Here is a 5,525-nt window from a genome sequence, read left to right on the forward strand (position 1 = left end):
TTCAGAGTCTTGAAGTTCTTATTGTATAAATCTTTTACATGCTTGGTTAAAGTCACACCGAGGTACTTTATATTATTTGGGTCGATTATGAAGGGTGTCGTTTCCCTAATTTCTTTCTCAGCTTGTTTCTCTTTTGTATAGAGGAAGGCTACTGATTTATTTGAGTTAATTTTATACCCAGCCACTTGGCTGAAGTTGTTTATCAGCTTTAGTAGTTCTCTGGTGGAACTTTTGGGATCACCTAAATATACTATCCTATCATCTGCAAATAGTGATATTTTGACTTCGTCTCCGATCTGTATCCCCTTGACCTCCTTTTGCTGTCTGATTGCTCTGGCTAGAACTTCAAGAACTATATTGTATAAGTAGGGAGAGAGTGGGCAGCCTTGTTTAGTCCCTGATTTTCGTGGGATTGCTTCAAGTTTCTCTCCTTTTAGTTTAATGTTAGCAACTGGTTTGCTGTATATGGCTTTTACTATGTTTAGGTATGGGCCTTGAATTCCTATTCTTTCCAGGACTTTTATCATGAAGGGGTGTTGAATTTTGTCAAATGCTTTCTCACCATCTAATGAAATGATCATGTGGTTTTGTTCTTTCAGTTTGTTTATATAATGGATCACGTTGTTGGTTTTCTGTATATTAAACCATCCCTGCATGCCTGGGATGAAGCCTACTTGATCATGGTGGATGATTGTTTTGATGTGCTCTTGGATTCGGTTTGCCAGAATTTTATTGAGTATTTTTGCGTCGATATTCATAAGGGAAATTGGTCTGAAGTTCTCTTTCTTTGTTGCGTCTTTGTGTGGTTTAGGTATAAGAGTAATTGTGGCTTCATAGAAGGAATTCGGGAGTGATCCCTCTGTTTCTATTTTGGGGAATACTTTGGATAATATTGGTATGAGGTCTTCTATGAAGGTTTGATAGAATTCTGCACTAAACCCATCTGGACCTGGGCTCTTTTTGGTTGGGAGACCTTTAATGACTGCTTCTATTTCCTTAGGAGTTATGGGGTTGTTTAACTTGTTTTTTCTGTTCCTGATTTAACTTCGGTACCTGATATTTGTCTAGGAAATTGTCCATTTCCTGTAGATTTTCAAGTTTTGTTGAATATAGGCTTTTATAGTAAGATCTGATGATTTTTTGAATTTCCTCTGAATCTGTAGTTATGTCTCCCTTTTCATTTCTGATTTTGTTAATTTGGACACACTCTCTGGGTCCTCTCGTTAGTTGGCTAAGGGTTTATCTATCTTGTTGATTTTCTCAAAGAACCAACTTTTGTTTCTGTTGATTCTTTCTATGGTCCTTTTTGTTTCTACTTGGTTGATTTCAGCTCTGAGTTTGATTATTTCCTGCCTTCTACTCCTCCTGGGTGTATTTGCTTCTTTTTGCTCTAGAGCTTTTAGGTGTGCTGTCAAGCTGCTGACATATGCTCTTTCCTGTTTCTTTCTGCAGGCACTCAGTGCTATGAGTTTTCCTCTTAGCACAGCTTTCATTGTGTCCCATAAGTTTAGGTATGTTGTACCTTCATTTTCATTAAATTCTACAATGTTTTTAATATCTTTCTTTATTTCTTCCTTGACTAGGTTATCATTGAGTAGAGCATTGTTCAATTTCCACGTATATGTGGGCATTCTTCCCTTATTGTTATAGAAGACCATTTTTAGGCCGTGGTGGTCTGATAGCACGCATGGGATTATTTCTATCTTTCTGTACCTGTTGAGGCCCGTTTTTTGACCAATTATATGGTCAATTTTGGAGAAAGTACCATGAGGAGCTGAGAAGAAGGTATATCCTTTTGCTTTAGGGTAGAATGTTCTATAAATATCTGTTAAGTCCATTTGTCTCATGACTTCTCTTAGTCTGTCTACGTCTCTGTTTAATTTCTGTTTCCATGATCTGTCCATTGATGAGAGTGGGCTGTTGAAGTCTCCTACTATTATTGTGTGATGTGCAATGTGTGTTTTGAGCTTTAGTAAGGTTTCTTTTACGTATGTAGGTGCCCTTGTATTTGGGGCATAGATATTTAGGATTGAGAGTTCATCTTGGTGGATTTTTCCTTTGATGAATGTGAAGTGTCCTTCCTTATCTTTTTTGATGAATTTTAGTTGAAAATTGATTTTATTTGATATTAGAATGGCTACTCCAGCTTGTTTCTTCTGACCATTTGCTTGGAAAGTGGGTTGCAAACCCTTTTAACAACTTCAATCCTTTCTCTAACTCCTCCAGTACAGACACCGTTCTCAGTTCGGTGGTTGGCTGCAAGCATTCACCTCTGTGTTTGTCATGCTCTGGTAGAGCCTCTCAGGAGACATCAATATCAGGCTCCTGTCAGCATGTACTTCATGGCTTCAGCAATATTGTCTAGATTTGGTGGCTGTATTTGGGCTGGATCCCCAGGTGGGGCAGTCTCTGGATGGTGTTTTGTTCAGTCTCTTCTCCAAACTTTGTCTCCTCATTTCTTCCTGTCAATATTTTTGTTCCCCCTTCTAAGAAGGGCTGAAACATCTGCACTTTGGTCATCCTTCTTGATTTTCATGTGATCTGTGCATTGTATCTTGGATAATCTAAGCTTTTGGGGTAGTATCCACTTATCAGTGAGTGCAGACCATGTTTGTTTTTTTGTTTTTGTTTGTGTTTGTGTTAGGGCTACCTCATTCAGGACGATATTTTCTAGTTTCATCAATTTGCCTATGAATTTGATGAAGTCCTTGTTTTTAATAGCTGAATAGTACTCCATTGTGTAAATGTACCACATTTTATGTATCCATTCCTCTGTTGAGGGAAATATGGATTCTATTCAACTTCTGACTATTATAAATAAGGCTGCTATGAACATAGTGGAACATGTTCCCTTGTTATGTGCTGGAGCATCTATTGGGTATATGCCCAGCATTGGTATTGCTGGGTCTGCAGGTAATGCAATGTCCAGTTTTCAGAGGAACCTCCAGACTGATTTCCAGAGTAGTTTACGAGCTTGTAATACCACCAACAATGGAGGAGTGTTCCCCTTTCTACATATCTTTAACAGCAGCTATTGTTATATGAGGTTTGTTTTTTTTTTTTATCTTAGCCATTCTAAGTGATATGAGGTAGAATCCCAGGGTTGTTTTGATTTGCAATTCTCTGATAAGGATATTGAACATTTCTTTAGGAACTTCTCAGCCATTCGACCTTCCTCAGTGGAGAATTCGTTTAGGTTTGTACTCCATTTTTAATAGGGTTATGTGATTCTCTGGAGTCTAATTTCTTGAGTTCTTTGTATGTATTAGATATAGCCCTCTATCGGATGTAGGATTGGTAAAGATCTTTTCCCAATCTGTTGGTTGTCGTTTTGTCCTAATGGCAGTGTCATTTTGCATTACAGAAGCTTTGCAATTTTATGAAGTCCCATTTTGAATTAATGTTTTTAGAGCATAAGCCATTAGTGTTCTGTTCAAGAAATTTTCCCCAGTGCTCATGTGTTCAAGGCTCTTCCTCATGTTTTCTTCTGTTACTTTGAGTGTATCTGGTTTGATGTGGAGGTCTTTGATCCCCTTGGACTTGAGCTTTGTACAGGCCAATATGAATAGATCAATTTGCATCCTTCTATATGCTGAACTCCAGTTTAACCAGCACCATTTGTTGAAAATGCTATCTTTTTTTCACTGGATGGTTTTGGCTCCTTTGTCAAAGGTCAAGTGACCATAGGTATGTGGGTTCGTTTCTGGGTCTTCAATTCTGTGCCAATACCATCAGTTTTTATCACTATTGCTGTGTAATATTGCTTGAGGTCAGGTATGTGATTCCCAAATAAGTTCTTTTATTCTTGAGGATAGTTTTCACTATCCTGGGTTTTTTGTTATTCCAAATGAATTTGCACATTGCTCTTTCTAACTCTATGAAGAAATGAGGTGGAATTTTGATGGGGATTGTATTGAATTTGTAGATTGCTTTTGGCAAAATGGCCATTTTTACAATATTAATCCTGCCAATCTGAACATGGGAGACCTTTCTATCTTCTGAAATCTTCATACAGATATTTCACTTGCTTCGTTAGTCACATCAAGGTATTTTATGTTATTTGTGATTATTGTAAAGGGTGTCATTTCCCTAAATCTTTCTTAGCCTATTTATCCTTTGATACTACATATCAAAGGCTACTTATTTGTTTGAGTTAATTTTATACCCAGACACTTTATTGAAGTTGTTTATCAGGTTTAGTAGTTTTCCGGTAGAACTTTTGGGGTCATTTAAATATACTATCATATCATCTGCAAATAGTGATATTTTGACTTCTTCCTTTCCAATTTGTATCCTTTTGACCTCCTTTCATTGTCTGGTTGCTCAGACTAGGACTTCGACTATTATATTTTATAAGTAGGGACAGAGTGGACAGCCTGTCTAGTTCCTGATTTTAGTGGGATTCCTTCAAGTTTCTCTCCATTTAATTTTATGTAGTCTACTGGTTTGCTATATATTGCTTTTACTATGTTTAGGTATGGGCCTTGAATTCCTGATCTTTCCAAGACTTTTTACATGAAGGGATATTGAATTTTGTCAAATACTTTCTCAGCATTTAATGAGATGATCTTGTGGTTTTTACTTTAACATTGTTTATGTAGTGGATTCTGTTGATGGATTTCCATCTATTGAACCATCCCTGCATCACTGGGATGAAGCCTACTTGATCATGATGGATGATTGTTTGATGTGTTCTTGGATTTGGTTTGCAAGAATTTTATTGAGTATTTTTGTGTTGATACTCATAAGGGAGATTGGTCTGAAGTGTTCTTTCTTTTTTTTGGTCTTTTTGTGGTTTAGGTGTAAGTGTAATCGTGGCTTCATAGAAGGAATTGGGTAGTGTTCCTTCTGTTAATATTTTGTGGAATACTTTGGACAGGATTTGGACAGGTATTAGGTCTTCTGTGAAGGTATGATAGAATTCTCCATTAAACCCATCTGTTCCCGGACCTTTGTTGGTTAGGAGACTTTTAATAATTGCATCTATTTCTTTAGTAGTTATGGGACTGTTTAGATGGTTTATCTGATCCAGATCTAAATTTAGTATATATGGTAACTGTCTAGAAAAGTGTCCATTTCATCTAGATTTTCAAGATTTTTTGAATATAGGCTTTTGTAGTAGGAGCTGATGATTTTTTTCAATTTCTTCAGTTTCTGTTGTTATTTCTCCATTTTCATTTCTGATTTTGTTAACTTTGATACTCTCTCTGTGCTCTCTGGTTAGTCTCGCTATGGATTTATCTAACTTGCTGATTTTCTCAAAGATCCAGCTCCTGGTTTTGTTGATTTTTTTTTTTTGTATAGTTCTTTTTGTTTTGACTTGGCTGATTTCAGCCCCAAGTTCGAATAATTCCTGCTGTCTACTCTTGGGTGTATTTGCTTCTTTATGTTCTAGAGTTTTTCCATGTGCTGACAGCTTCCTAGCTTATGCTCTCTACTGTTCCCTTTTGGAGTCACTCAAAGCTATGAATATTCCTCTTAGCACTGCATTCATTGTACCTCCTATGTTTGGGTATGTTTTGCCT

This window comes from Rattus norvegicus, chromosome 2 (genome assembly GCF_021556685.1).
Source record: "Rattus norvegicus strain SHRSP/BbbUtx chromosome 2, alternate assembly SHRSP_T2T, whole genome shotgun sequence".
NCBI classification, from domain to species: domain Eukaryota; kingdom Metazoa; phylum Chordata; class Mammalia; order Rodentia; family Muridae; genus Rattus; species Rattus norvegicus.